The sequence below is a fragment of the Balaenoptera physalus genome, assembly GCF_965194825.1.
Source record: "Balaenoptera physalus genome assembly, chromosome: 3".
In the NCBI taxonomy this organism is placed as follows: Eukaryota; Metazoa; Chordata; class Mammalia; order Artiodactyla; family Balaenopteridae; genus Balaenoptera; species Balaenoptera physalus.
In genome coordinates this window covers 162,530,948-162,547,167 of record NC_138890.1, presented here as the reverse complement: position 1 = coordinate 162,547,167, position 16,220 = coordinate 162,530,948, and the positions used below count along the sequence as shown (strand labels likewise).

The following is a 16,220-nucleotide window of genomic DNA, read 5'->3' as shown; positions in this document are numbered from 1 at the left end:
TATTTAACCAACCAGTGGATCGACCAACAAGTGACCCTTATTTGGTCCTTATTGTATCAATCCTTCATCCTCAATTCCAGAGTCTAAAAACTATGGGAAATTAACAGGTTTTTATTTTTTTAATTAATTTGGTGGCAAAACCTAACTTTAACTGATGTGAACGTTCTTTAATAGTCTTTATCTCACATAGCTTTAATATTTATACACTTACCTCAGAAGTAATGTGTTTGAATACTGAATGCTTGAGATGTATCATAAAATAGTGCATATACACGTATTGTCTAACATTCCAATAAATTTGGACTTAATGGCCAGATTAAGGAGAAGAGAATTAGTTTATTTAATCCTCATAACAACCTCATAAGGTAAGTACAATACTTATCTCTATTATACCGACAGAGAGACCTAGTGAGGTTAAGTAACCTACTCAAGATCATAAAGCTAATAAGTAATGAATCAGCCTTGTTGAATTTTTAGAACTGTTTGACATAGGTTTCCCTTCTTTTGTCTGAAAGTAAATGTGGGAAAATTCCCCAGGAGTGTATGAAGTATACATTCTAAATCCTTTACTCCTCTTCTAACCTCATTTCTTAGGTATACTGATGTATAGTTTTGTATAGATCTTTCCAGACATTTTTTTTCTGTCCCATACAAATGTAGACACATACAGAAAGTGTAAAATATGCCTATAAACTTGATACTATAAGAAATGCATCTGTATATTCCTCTTAAATGTCATTTCTCTTTTAAGCCCCCATTCTGGGATTAGAAGAAATAAAAATCTCAGAACGTAGAATGATCTCAGCCAATCCAAGATTTCCTCATGGAAATCATCTCTGCCTTCCCACCTGAAGGTTGGGTCTGAAATCAATAATGAGTTGGTGAGGGTTGCATCTGCTCTTCTGTTGTTGTTTTCTATCCACACTAGCAGCTGCTAAGATGTTTTATTTTTTTCCTTGCTTGTTGTAGGCATTATAAGATATAACTTTAACTTATCAGATGCTACTTTAAATTAATATTTACCACCATATGTGTAAGGTTAGAATATTATAATTGTATAATTTCATTTACCCCTCTTTCCAGGTATTTTTCATATTGTCATATATTTTATTTCTCTCTATACATCAAAAGTTTTTTCTTACTTTAAATGGTCAGTTGACTTTTAAAGAAACTAAGAAAAATCATTTTTTATATTTACTGGTATGTTTACCATTTCTTATGTCTTTATTCCTTCCTGTAGATCTGCTTTCCCACTTGGTGTTATTTCTATCGGTCTACAGAACTTCCTTTAGCATTTCTTGTAGTGAAGTTTTGCCTATAATAAATTTTATTAAATAATAAATTTTCTCAGCTTTGTATGAAAAATGACTTTGTTTTCATTTGTTGAAGGATATAGTTACTGGTGAAAAATTAAGTTGAGAGATTTTCCATTTAGCATTTTTAAGATGTCATTGCATTATCTTCTATATTCCATCATTTCTTGTGAGAATTCAGCCATAATTCTTATTGCAGGTCCCATGAATATGATGTGTTGTTTTTTCCTCTGGTTGCTTTTAATATTTTTCTTTTTAATCATTGGTTTTCACTAGTTTGAAAATAAAGTGTCTAGATGTGTTTATCTTTGTGTTTGTCTTGCTTGAGATTCATATTTTTGGAAGGGGTCTGTTGATGTCTTTTTATCAGTTTGGAAATGTTTTAGGTATTTTCTCTTTAAGTATTTCTTCTGTCTCATTCCCATCTCTTTCTGGGACTTCAGTTACACATATGTCAGATCATAAATATCATCCCACAATATTGCATACTCTATTATTGTGCATTTCTTTTTAAAATTTTTATCTTTGAGTTAATTAACTGGTTCTTTCTTCTGTAGGTCTAGTCTGGAGTTAAGTCACTTTAATGAACTTTTTATTTCTGAATTGTATTTTCAGTACATAATTTCCATTTGGTTCCTTTTTAAATTTTTTCTTTTTTTTTTGTTTCTATTGTGCTAAAATTTCACATCTGTTCTTCTATTTTGTCCATCTTTTTCTCTAAATTCTATCAGAATCCTGTTAACTGTTTCAAAGTCTTTGTTAAGTTCAGCATCTAAATCATATGTGGGTCTGCTTCTGATTAATTTTTTTCTGTTTGTTTGGTCATATTTTCATACTTTTTGTATGCCTATTAATTTTTGATTGGATATTGAATATTTTGGATAATAAACGTTCTGGATTATGTTATATTTTTCTAAAGAGTGTCAAATTTTGTCCTGAAAGGCTATTAATTTGCCAGCATAGTCCCTTGATCTTTTGGAGGCTTGGTTTTAGGGTTTATGTGTGGATTCTTGTTTTGGTTTTTGCCCTTATTCCCATGCCATAGACTTTAGTCAGGATATGTGTTTCTTACTCCTAAGGTGTTGCCATTCTAGAGTTTCAATGGAAAGCCAAAGTATCTATCAAGCTCTGTTAGCCAGGTCAGACTTGATCTACAAACTCTCTGCACTACTAAGCAGCTGTGGATAGAGGTTTTTTTTTTTTTTTTTTTTTCAGTTCTTAATCCTTTCAGCTGCTGCTTTCAGCTGTGTTCCTTAGATTCTCAGCAAAACCGTATGCAGTTTAGGTGTAAGCCGAAGATTTGCAGGACATTTCTATGCAGGTTTTAGAGTATTTCCTCTGTGTCTCCTTCCTCTCTGAAATTTTTCTTCCAATTTACTGCTTTGCTAACAGCCCTAAACTTCAAACTTTGTGTTCTCTTCCCAATAGGATATTGTCTACTGGTTTGTTTCTAGTCTATCTCTAGATCGCAATAAGCCTGAGAATGTTCTCAAGGGAAAGCTCAACGAATTATGGTGCTCACGTAGCATACTTCCTTTCCCTTCAGGTTTATATCTTCTTCAGTTTTTCATGCTTTTGGATTGTACAATGATACCTTCAAACAGTTGCTGTTTTATATTTGTGTAGAGTTTATAACTGTTACTACAGAAAGTTTAATCTGATACAAGCTATTCCACCATGAAGGGAAACAGAATCTCATCATAAACTAGTATCTAATATTAACTGACTGCCTGTCCTTTGCCATGTGCTGTGTAGGAGATTTACATATATTAACACTAATTCACATAACAATAGTACAAGGTAGGTATCATCATCATTATCATCATTATTTCACAAAATAAGGAACTGAAGCAAACAGTGAAAGTTTATAAAGTGAGGGACAGATGCAGGATCCAATGTCATATATGTTAAATATAAAACGTGTTATTTTGACTATTCCAATGATTCTTAAATTGAGCTGTAGATTGAAATTTCCTGGGGAGATTTAAAAATGCCAGTGCCTTGGTTCTAACACCAGAGATTCTTTATAACTAGCCTTTGCTATTATCTGGCTATTGATATTTTAAAATTTCCCCCAATGTTTCAAATGTGCAGTTAAGATTAAGAACCACATACTTTTTTTTTTTTTAAATTGAAGTATAGTTGATGTACAACATTATATAAGTTACAGGTGTGCAATAGAGTGATTCAGAATTTTTAAAGGTTATACTCCATTTATAGTTCTTATAAAATATTGGCTATATTCCCTGTGTTGTACAATATATCCTTGTAACTTATTTTATACATAACAGTTTGTACCTCTTAATCCCTACCTCTGTATTGCCCCTTCCCTGTTCCCTCTCTCCACTTGGTAACCACTAATTTGTTCTCTATATCTGTGAGTCTGCTTCTTTTTCGTTATATTCACTAGTTGTATTTTTTAGATTCCACATATAAGTGATATCATACAGTATTTGTTTTTCTCTGTCTGATGTATTTCACTTAGCATAATACCCTCCAAGTCCATCCATGTTTCTACAAATGGCAAAGTTTTATTCTTTTTTTATGGCTGAGTAGTATTCTGTGTGTGTGCCTATGCATACACACACACACACATACACACTACATCTTCTAAAAAAAAAATCTTATTGTAGCTTTCCTGTTACATCCCTAAATAAGATAAAAACATTCTTTGGAAATCCACAGAGTTCCACTCAAATAGCTTTATGCCTATAATTTAGAAACACAATCTGATGCTTATATTGATTACAGAACAGGTCAAAGAAGCATTTTTTTAAAAAAGGTCATATTATCAGGGGAAAGGAAGTAGCATTTATTGAATACCTACTATGAGTTAGGCACTGTGTTAAATGCTTCCCTGAGTCATATAAACTACTAATTACAAGTCTGTGGCACAGTATGATGAGTTGAATTGTGTCTCCCCAAAGATATGTTCAAGTCCTTACCCCTTAGCACCTGTGACCATAACCTTATTTGGAAATAAGCTCTTTACAGATGTAATCAAGTTAAATTGAGGCACACTAATAAGCGTAGGCCCTGAATCCTATGACTGGTGTCATTATAAGAAAAAGGAGAGGCAGATTGGATACAGTCACTGAGGATACACACAGGGAAAAAAGTTCTGTGATGACAGAATCAGAGTTTGGAGTGATCCAGTTACAAGCCAAGGAATGCCAAAAACTACCAACAACCACCAAAAGCTAGGAGACAGGCATGGAACAGATTCTACATCAGAGGCTCCAGAAGGAACCAACCTTGCTAACATCTTGATTTTGGACTTTTGCCTTCCTGAACTGTGAGGGAATAAATCTCTGTTGTTTTAAGTAAAAAACAAAACAGACAAACAAACAAAACAACTCCAAACAAAATCCGCTTTGCTGTGCCATGCTTCCTGTGATACCACTAAATCTTAAAAGCAAGCCAGTTCCTATTAATTTTATTTTTTCTTTCTAAATAATTATAGAATGGAAAGATGTTTCATGTCTTTAATATTCTGATATCCTGGTATTTAACAGTGAGAGAAAGCCTTCTTGATTATTTTAAATTAGTTTTTTTTTTTTAAAGCCAATCTATTACTAAGGGTTTTGTGCTGTTACCTATATGATCATACTGTTTATGAATATACCTAATACTTTTATTTAGCATCTAATAAGAATTTTCTATTTGTTCACTTGTTTTGTGTTTAAGAATAGGTAAGTTTCCAAGAACTGTTGGGGTATTTCTTACCTTTGTTAATCAATGTAAAGGAAATAAACAGGCAATAATTAGAATAAAAGCTAACATTCCCATGTGAAGTCACTTGTTGATGTTTTTTGACCCATTGTATTTAGTGGGTACATGATGGAATAAGGAGCAGCACACTGTGGTAGATGACGGGTTTAAATGGAGAATTTGGGGACTTCGGTTTCAGATATTAGCCTGGTCTGTGTGACCTGACAGACTCTCAACTTCTCTGGCCCTCAGTTTTCTACTCTATAAAATTTACAACTGAGGCCCTTTTAGCTCCAAAGATTTAAAATTAATTTCCTGTCAAAATACCCTTTCTTTGCTTGCTGTCATGAGACTAGAACAATTACTAGAATAAGACATATATGCAAACATCAAAAGTAAAAGTATACCATTGGAACAAGTTTTTAACTGCACTTATATCAGTGAATAAGCTCTATTATAGACTGATGGTTTGGAGGAAAAGTTGATGCTGCTAAAAGTTCAGTTCATCAGAGAAAATTCCAGGTACTGTTGGCTCAATGAATGCAGAGGATATGAAGAACAGTGATAACATTTAATAAATATCTAAAGAGTCACATCTAACCCTTTGTGTCACGAGGGGACCAAACATGTCTTTGTTGGGAAATCTCATGACACTACACCGTGTTTTCACCTGGCAAGTAACGCCAGCACAGTAATCACCCACATTCAAGCCCTTCTTTCCAGAATGGTAACACTGTGATTTGCTTTAGTCAGGATTGCTATTCTTACTGGGGGGAGCTATGACTGGGATAAAAAAGGTAATTAAGCCCACCAAGAAAGGCTGATTTTGTTGGCTGGCCTAGGATTTGGCCTAGGATTTGGGAACAATAGATGGGACAATAATGTGGTGTTTGGGAGCAGTTTTGCTTTGATATGGATATCATTCATAGGTTGAGCACAAAGCTATTTTCACTGGTAGTTAAACTTTTGGCAATTGCTGATCAGTAACAGTGAACTGGATGTGTCCTACTGAAGTAGCATGGTTCAGTAGGCAGAATATCGATTGAATTAGAGTGTAAAACTATTTGTACCAAAGTGTGTCTATTTTGCTATTGACTGGTCTTGTGAATTTGTTTTCATCCTTCAGCATCTTGGTATATGTGTGCATGTGTGTGTGTACTGGTTTGCTTAGGGAGGTAGATGCAGGGGATAGGATATCTTTTATAAGATGAGTTTGAAATATGATAACTTAAAATATTTAAAGGATTAACCTAAAGAGGTGGTCAAAATAAAAAGAAATCATTCAGAAAATAAAAATGATAAAGAATATGAGAAAGCTGAATCACAGCATACGTTTATGTAAAGATATTCAAGAAAGAATATTTGTAATGTTTAAGAGCCCTATCTTAAGAACGGCAATGTAACAAAGGATAATGAGAGAATGTAGCAAAGGATAGTTAACTGATAGATTTGTTAGTATATTATATATTGCTTTACTTTTACAGTCTTTGGATAGATTTAGTTACACAAGTTCAGTTCTCTGGTTTGTAAATCCATATTGCCAGTTTCTAAGTGAAATCCAAGGCCATATTCTTTGAATATGTCTTCCAACATAGAACTTTGCACAACGCACTTCCATTTTTCTAACTGTATTTGGGATAAGTGCATGGTAGGAATCTCTGTCTTCATTATGTGTGTGTGTGTGTGTGTGAGAGAGAGAGAGATAGAGGGAGAGAGAGCGAGAGGGAGAGAGAGAGAGAGAGGGAGAGGGAGAGAGAGGGAGAGGGAGAGAGGAATTTGATCCTTTACTATTAGGCAACTATTTTTATGTACCGTCATTTTAAGAACAAATATACAAGTTAAATGTAATCTAGGTGATATTGGGAGTAACATGGCTAGACAGTGATAATTCCAGAATCCTTCAGACCAGGGGTATTTAAAGGTTTTACATAGGAGTGATCTTGCTTATACTTTTCCATAAAATAGGGGAATCTGTTTTAAGTTTGGACTAAACTAATAGTTTCTTTTCTTGCTTACTTACCATAAGGGTTCAAGTTTAAACCCTCTGTTCTAGAATTCAAGTTTACAGAACCTGGAATAGGGGAAGAATAGGTATGCAGGAGGTACAGCCCCAGAGGCAGATAGTCAGAACAAAGTACTCTACAGGGAAAAAGAAAGATTACGGTATTATGAAATGCCAACTGGAAGATGGAGAACCAGGAAAGCCTGCAGTATAATTCAATCAAAGTAAAGAAGCTGAGAACTAGGGGAGCCAAAGGTGTAATCCCTAGTCTGAGGCAAAAAGCTTGAAAAACAGGGTAGGGAACCACTGATGAAAATACTGGAGTCAGTCGACCTGAGACCCAGAAGCTCTGATGCCTGAGGGAAGGAGAACATGGAAGTCCTAGCTCAAGAAAGGAAACAGTACATTTGCCCACCCTCCTCATGTTTTCCTAGGGCCTTCACAGTTTGGATGGTGCCCACCAAAAGTGATGAGGGTGGATCTTTTACTCAGTCAACTGATTCAAAAACAAATACCTTCCAGAAATACCATTAAAGACACAATCAGAAATGTTGTTTACCAGCAGTCTGAGCATGCTTTAAACCAGTCAAATTGACAAATATAATTAACAATCACAGTGCAAAAAAACACCCTTATTTTCTCATCATTCAGATGACGAGAAGTATGAAATAAAGGTATTAGAGCGGATGCGCTCCCTCAGGAATTCAAAGAGGTGATTCAGATCAAAGGAACCACTTCTGAAGGGCCCCCAATCCAATAGCACTGGTGTCATTCAAAGTAGAGACTTAGGCACCAGGGATAGTACAGCCAAAGACAAGGCCATGCCAGGACACAGCCGGACGGTGGGCAGGTGCAGCCCAGGAGAGAGGCATCACTGAACAACGAGTTGGCTCGCAACCCCATCTGGCAATTTCCAATCTCCAGAAGGGTGAGAAAATAAATACACGTGCGTTAGTGCAAGCCTCCAGTCTGTGGTGTCTTCGGATGGGGAAACGCTAGCCCACTAAGGCGGACACCTGGGGAAACAGTGCGGCAGTTTCTTACAAAATGGCACACGCTCTATACAATCCAACTCCTTGAGGTTTACCCAAAAGAGGAGAACATTGGTGCGAGCAAGGGCAACCTGCACAGACATTAATAGAATCTGCTTTCCAAACTGCCGGAACTCAGCAGCAAACAAATGCCGATTGGTGGGGAAGAAAGGTCAGTGAACTGTGGTCCATTCAGACACTGGACTAGTATTCGGCACTCAAAAGAAAAGAGTCAGCAGGCCAACAAGAGACGTGGAACTCCAAAGTCCTACTGACGAAGGGAAAGAAAACAATGTGAAACGGCTAGAGACCTCAGCATTCCAATGAGAGGGACACTGTGGAAAGGGTTAAGCCATGGAGACCGTGGAAACAACAGGAGTCAACAGGGATTAGGGTGGAGGAAGGGAGGACTGGGCAGAGCACAGAGCAGGTTGAGGGCAGGACAGCCAAGCCTTATGTGCAATACTCTAAGGGTGGATGCAAGACATGATACGGGCGGGGTCAAAATCCATGGAATATACAACAGTCAGTGTGATGCCTAATGGAAACTATGGACCTTGGGGGAGGAGGATGTGTCCAAGGGGGTGCATCCCGTAAAACAAATGTACCCCCGTGGTTCTGGATGTCGAGGTTGGGGGAAGACTTGCCTGAAGATGGGGGTAGGGACTAGGAGTGACAGGGGACGGGTCCATTCGGTTTGACCCCAAGGAAACCCGAAAATACACGAGTATTTAAAGAGGAATAGGGACTTCCCATGAGGCCTGCCTACCTATTCCCATGTCTATGGCTTGGGGGAGAATATGGCCTGGGCCACACTGGCCTGGCAGAAAAGGCCCCTGGAGAAGTGACCCTCCGGGCTTTCTGTATTCCCCTCTGCAGGCCAGCGTGTTCCGAGGTGCACCCGAGAGAGAACTTGTTGCCTGCTGAACTGGGTTCTCTGGCAGGTCCTGGAAGGCTTTCAAAAGCCAGTTTTCAAGATCTGTCTTCTTCTGAGGGTCTATATTTCCATCGCCATCAAATGCGAAGCCTTCAGAAGCTCTGTGGGGGGAGGAATTCTGGGCGGCCAACCCTGGGCCCGCCCCTTCCGTTGTGCGTGGGAGGAGCCCAGCCCCCAAGGGCTGAGGAATCACGGGACTTCCGGGTGGGCGTGGCCCCAGCCCCAGAGCTCTATATAAAGGCGCTGGGCCCTTCCTGTCGTCCAGGGATCGTGTCTCTGAGGGGACTGCAGCCGGAGCGAGATCCTCCGCGGCTGGCTCTGCAGAAGAAAGGACCCAGGGCGAGAGCTTTCTGACCTGCGGGCCTTCAACCAGTCAGTCAGTGGGGCTTGTTTAAGGTGCTGAGTTTGCGGGCATTCGTTATCCACGCATAGAAAAGGCATCTCGAAGGGCAACTGTCTTTACGTTGTGAGAGGCAGTGGAAACCTGTGTTTCTGTGTGTGTGTGTGTGTGTGTGTGTGTGTCAGCGTATAAATACAGCAGCAAGGCTGACCTTCCCTCGTCTCGTCTTTGTCATTGCAGGTCGCCGATCAGACGAGCCCAGCCCGAGCCCCCGCGTCTTGCGGCGCCGGGATGGCCAAGGCCAGCGCGTCGCTCCCGGGCGAAGGTCAGGGCACAGGTGGGTCGGGTGAGGGAGGAGGGGTGCCCTTGGGCCCCGGCCCCAGCCGCCTGGACCGGATCCCGCGGGACCGACTTGAGGGACTGAGGAGAGCCTGTGACGAGGAAGGCGAGCTCAGGCGTCAGGACGGCCCGCGTCCAAGGGCAGGTGAAGAGGCAAACTCCTCGTCACGTCCTCCTGCAGCCAAGAGACGGAAGGTGGCCACCAAGGGGAAGAGAGCGGGGAAGCGGGACGTGGACGAATTGGAGGCTCAGAGGATGAGAACCCTCGTGTCTTCTATGAGCCAGGAGCAGCTGGACCGTTACGAAGTGTATCGCCGATCAGCCTTCCCCAAGGCCACCGTGAAGCGTCTGATCCAGACCGTGGCCGGCTCGACGGTGTCCCAGAACGTGGTCATCGCCATGTCCGGAATGGCCAAGGTCTTCGTCGGGGAGGTGGTCGAGGAGGCTCTGGACGTGTGTGAGAAGTGGGGGGAAACGCCCCCACTCCAACCCAAGCATATGAGAGAGGCTGTTCGGAGGTTACGCTCCAAGGGGCAAATCCCTGGCAGCAAGCACAAGAAGATCCTGTTCTTCTAGGCCGGGGCCAGCGAGGGCCTGTTGCCGAGGAACCAGTCCCGCTGGCAGAGCAGCCTCCTGACCCTGAGACGTTGCCCCACCCATGCAGCTCCTGTATTTCCGGCCACCAGGGATTTCCCCAGGATGGATAAGCAGAAGAAAATTGGAGAGAGAAGATCCACCACACCTCCAGCTGCTTCTCTGAAAAGACCAAGAACACCCAGAAGCCTCTAGACAGCTGGAGGAATCATCAGGAAAGAGAGAAGACCCAGCGTACGTGTATCAGAAATGAAACGTGGAACATCGCTCTGGAACCCGTGGGCAATGGAATTGTAAGAAAGGGATGTTGCGAACGGTTCCGCGCCCATCCATCTGATAAGCCAGACGAAAGGAACCGATTCCTTGAGAGACGCCACCTGCCACAACACACCCACGAAGAAACAGACCTCTGCAAAGTCCTCTACCTATCATAGACATTGAATCCATACTCAGCAACCATCCGTATCCCAGAGTACCAGGCCCAGAGATGTTCACTAATGGATTCTAGCAAACACTTAAAGCAGAAATTATACCGCTTCTCTATGATCTCTTCCAGGAGGTGGAAGCTTAGGGAATTCTTCCTAACTCATACCATGAGACCAGCCTTAGCTTCATCCCGTGACCCAAGGCATTCCCAGAGAACTAGACACGACTATCTCTCGCGCAGAGAGATGCCAAAACCCTCAATCACCTTTCAGCTAACCACATCCAGCCATGGGTAAGAAGAGGCATAGATGGCTGGAGCTAGTGGGACTGATCCCAGGTATCCAGGGCGGGCTCAGCCTTCAGACACCCTTGGATGGGATCCATGACCCATGCACAGGCCAAGGGAGAAAAATCACAGGACCCTACCGAGAGATAAGATAAAAGCCTCGGACAAAGTCCCACACTCACCCACTCCTGATGAAACTAGGAAGGCAGGGGAATGTAGCTCGATCAGGAACCTCTTGCAAAGGGCTGCAGCTTGTCAGCGCTATCGCAAATGGTGAGGAAGGAACTCGAAGCTCCCAGCAAGATCCCGGGAAGAGGCAAGCATCTGTCTTCTCACCACTCGTTTCCTACCTGGGGCCGGGGGTCGTAGCTAATGCCCGAGGTCAGGCAAAGTTTGAAAAGGCTTAGGGATCGGGAAGAAAGCATCAAAGCATCTTCATCTGTTCGCTGATGGCCTATCAGAAAGCAGTAGACTTATGTACCTTCATTCCCATTGTACCCTGCAACCTTGCTAGGATCAATCACTTGTCAATCCCAGGATTATTTCCGCCCCGAGTTTTGCTCAAGTCTTTCTGGTTTTCCTACATGATGGTGTAGGAAATCTGTTGAACCAACCCCCTTTGATTCATTCTTCCCAAGGCTTATGCATTTGATTAAATTGGCCTGACGTAGAGCATCAGCCAGGACTGCCGATCTGAGAAAGGAACCCTCATTCACTGCTGCTGAGAATGCAAAACTGGACAGCCACCGTGAATGGATAGAGGGGCATGCCCCACGACAAATTCATCACTTGAAGCCCAAACCGCCAATGGGACTGTCTTTGGGGCTAGGGCCTTCAGTGGACTAAATACGGTCAAAGGAAGCGCTCTGGCTGAGCTCCACACCCCGTGACTATCAGATGTGAAGATAGGGACTTCAGAGAGGTGATTCAGATCAAAGGCACGGCTTCTGGAGGGGCCCCGATCCAACAGCACTGGTGTCTTTCAAAGTAGAGACCGAGGCACCAGGGATAGTACAGCCAGAGCCAAGACCATGCCAGGACACAGCCGGACGGTGGACAGGTGCAGCCCAGGAGAGAGGCATCACTGAGCAACGAGTCGGCTCGCAACCCGATCTGGCAGTTTCCAATCTCCAGAAGGGTGAGAAAATAAATGCACGTGCGTTGGCGCAAGCCTCCAGTCTGTGGTGTCTTTGTGAGTGGGCAGCTCTAGGCGACTAAGGCAGCACCTGGGGAAACAGTGTGGCAGCTTCCTCTGAAACAACACATACTCTAACCCTACAAACCAGCTCCTTGAAGCTCGCCCAAAGGAGGGGAACATGGGTGCCCGCACGCGGCAACCTGCACACGGACATTCGTAGAATCTGCGTTGCAAACTGCCAGACTCAGCAGGAACCAAATGCCCCTCAGTAGGGAAGAACCGTCAGTGAACTGTGGCCCATCCAGACACCGGACTAGTACTGGGCGCTCGAAAGAAATGAGTCATCAGGCCATGACAAGAGATGCAGAACTCCAAAGGCCTACTGACCAAGCGAAAGAAACCAATGTGAAATGGCTAGAGACCTCAGCATTCCAATGATAGGGACACTGTGGAAGGGGTTACGCCATGGAGACCGTGAAAACATCAGGAGTCGGCAGGGATTAGGGTGGAGGAAGGGAGGACCAGGCGGAGCGCAGAGCGGGTTGAGGGCAGGCCAGCCATGCCTTGTGTGCCATGCTCGAAGGGTGGATCCCTGACGTGACACGGGAGGGTTCAAGATCCATGGACTATACCATGTGTCAAGGGGGGTGCATCCTGTTAAACACATGTACCCCCGAGATTCCGGATGTGGATGGTGGGCAGGGGTGTACACTAGGGGGGACAGGGGATGGGTCCATTCGATCTGGCCCCAAAGAAACCCGAAAATGTTTGAAAATACAGAAGTATTTAAAGAGGAAAGTTGAAGCCTTCCCATGAGGCCTGCCTACCTATTTCCATGTCTATGGCTTGGGGGAGAATATGGCCTGGGCCACACTGGCCTGGCAGAAAAGGCCCCCGGAGAAGTGACCCTCCGGGCTTTCTGTATTCCCCTCTGCAGGCCAGCGTGTTCCGAGGTGCACCCGAGAGAGAACTTGTTGTTGCCTACTGAACTGGGTTCTCTGGTGGGTCCTGGAAGGCTTTCAAAAGCCAGTTTTCAAGATCTGTCTTCTTCCGAGGGTCTATATTTCCATTGCCATCAAATGTGAAGCCTTCAGTAGCTGGAGGAATTCTGGGCGGCCACCTGGGGCTCACCGGAGTATTTTATAATCATGAATTCTATAAGTAACTTAGATTAATTATGGAATATGTGTCACTGTTTACAAAGGACAGATGAGGAATAGTACACATTTGTTTCCATGTAAAATCCATCATCAGTACTGGGAGAATCTTTTATTACCTGCAACATAATTTCAGAAAGTGTATGTGTTTTTGAGATTTTATAACTTTGTTATGTTCATAAATATTTTTAAATGCAAAATTTTTTATTCGTATTCCTTCTTGGCTTTTCAGTATAGAAAACCTAATTTCATTGTTTTATAGGGGAGTAAATTAGGGTATAATAACCAACAGCTTCATTATTCTTATTCATTCCTACTCCTTGGCCCCCATCTTTTCACCTTTATCAAAATTGCTTTCTGAAATAAGTTTTAAAATGTGAGAATTAGAGTTTTGTGAAGCAGAGTTTTCAAAACACTGATCTATCCATACGCTGTCATTTTGGAATTTAGGAAAAAAATTTTTAATTAATTAATTAATTTTTGGCTGCATTGGGTCTTCATTGCTGCACGCGGGATTTCTCTAGTTGCAGAGAACGGGGGCTACTCTTTGTTGTGGTGTGCAGGCTTTGCATTGCGTTGGCTTCTCTTTTTGCGGAGCACGGGCTGTAGGCACGCAGTCTTCAGTAGTTGTGGCATGCTGGCTCAGTAGTTGTGGCTCGCGGGCTTTAGAGTGCAGGCTCAGTAGTTGTGGTGCACGGGCTTAGTTGCTCCACAGCATGTGGGATCTTCCCGGACCAGGGCTCGAACCCGTGTTCCCTGTATTGCAGGCAGATTCTTAACCACTGCACCACCAGGGAAGTCCCAGGATTTAGGAAATTTAAAATTTTCCTATTATCTAGCCATGCAGTGGCAAACCTAGGACTAAAATTCATGTAGCAGAATCCTTTCTTTATCTTATCCAGTGATTTACATTCATTTATCTCCCACATAACAGTCTGAGTTTAGTATTCCAGATGTGTGAGTAGCTGTGCTCCACACCATTAGTTATTCAGGGATTTTTATTTGTTCTAGTTACATATTTTCACCACCTCCTTGGCAGTGTCATTATCTCTAGTGGGGGAAAATTGGTTGCAAAGGGTCCCAGTTGCCACTAAGGAGAAGAGAGTGTGAATGAGGCATGCCCATGAAATTGAGACCTAAGCTGGGAGTAGCACCTAAATACATGGCCACACTTTTAGCTACGATTGAGGCTGGGCAGCCACAAGCAGAAAAGTAAGGATGGATTTTGAAAGACAAGTAGGAGTCTCTGTCACAAACTCTGTTGATTCCTACAAATTGTGAAACAGAAGCACAATCTTCAGTTCTCATAATAAAATAATCTTACAAGAAGTCTCCAGAATTTTTTCATATCTGTTTCTCACTGAATCCTCATGAAAACCCAGTTGAGTTGAAAGAGTAGGGATATCCATGCTCACCTCAAAAGTGAGCTGTAGTCCTGAGGCTGTACAGCAATAACAGCCTTTTAAGATAAGGTCTCATAGATAAAGGAAACCCTCCTACTCTGCTGGTGGGGATGAAAACTGGTATAGCCACTATGCAGCACAGTATGGAGGTTCCTTAAAAAACAAAAAATAGAGCTACTATATGATCTTGCAATCCCATTCCTGGGCATATATCCAGAGAAAACCATAATTCAAAAGGATACATGTACCCCAGTGTTCGTTGCAGCACTATTTACAATAGACAAGACATGGAAGCAACCTACATGTCCATCACCAGATGAATGGATAAAGAAGATGTGGTATATTTATACAATTAAATATTATTCAGCCATAAAAAGAATGAAATAATGCCATTTGCAGTAACATGGATGGCCCTAGAGATTATCATGCTAAGTGAAGTACTTCAAAGACAAATATGATATCACTTACATGTGGAATCTAAAAAATGATGACCAAATGAATTTATATACAAAGCAGAAATAGACTCACAGGCATTGAAAACAAACTTATGGTTACCAAAGGGGAAATGGGAGGGAATAAATTAGGAGTTTGGAATGAACATATACACACTACTATAGATAAAATAGATAACCAACAAGAACCTACTGTATAGCATAGGGAACTTTACTCAACATTTTGTAATAACCAATAAGGGAAAAGAATCTGAAAAAATATAAGTATGTATAACTGATTCACTTTGCTGTACACCTGAATCTAACACAGCATTGTAAATCTATTATACTTTTATTAAAAAAGATAAGATCTCATAACACATTTGTATTCCAGCCAACGTGTTTGTCAAACCTCTAACAAAGGCAGCTCGTTAGTAGAAATGATCTCTTTGACCATGTTATAAAATATTTTTTCTTTTTATTCCTATTTCCTTAAACATATTTCAGTCACTGTGTAGATTTTCTGCTTCCTTTAGTAGATTATGAATACCTTGAAGGAAGTATAAAGTATTTATTTTAGGATTCCCATGGCCCTTAAGGAAATGCCTTAAACATAGATACTCACTGAATCAATCTCCTGTAACTTTTAAATATTGATTATTTCCTATGTGGTAATAATTGGATCAGAGCAGTTAATTAATTTGGGGGTGGAGTTTTTTGTTACTTTGAAGTAGGCTATTAAGGATTGATAACAAAACTTTTAACATAGTAAAACAGATAAAAATAGACATTAACATAGAAATAGCTTTAGACATTAGTTTGTAAATAATATGAAGCTCATCCATGAAAATTAGGTACTATAACACTATTGGTCAATAAACTGACTTTATTATGTGAGTGAAAATCTTTATTTTCAAAAAAATCAATGAAACATTTAGCTGACTTTCTATTTAATTTTCTGCTACCAATATATTGTGCAAGGCAAACTATCAAATGCAAAAACATGATATGGTGAACCAAAAAAAAAAAAAGCAAAACCTCTCTACTCTTTATTTATCCATCCCATTGCCTCCTTCCAGAATGGTTTTCTGGCAGTTTTGAAGGTTAAGAAA

The 16,220-nt window shown here is 41.5% G+C and overlaps 1 long non-coding RNA gene and 1 pseudogene across 2 annotated transcripts in view; one reads left to right on the top strand and one right to left on the bottom strand.

Annotated features, from left to right (window-relative positions):
- Positions 1 to 16,220, bottom strand: part of LOC309656924 — a 1,002,835-nt gene that overhangs the window by 199,207 nt on the left and 787,408 nt on the right. The gene's annotated exons all lie outside the window — the stretch shown is intronic.
- LOC309657541 (transcription initiation factor TFIID subunit 11 pseudogene) lies at positions 9,281 to 16,145 on the top strand (annotated as a pseudogene). The gene is made up of 2 exons (XR_014268339.1): positions 9,281 to 9,390; positions 9,575 to 16,145. The product of XR_014268339.1 is annotated as a transcription initiation factor TFIID subunit 11 pseudogene (transcript).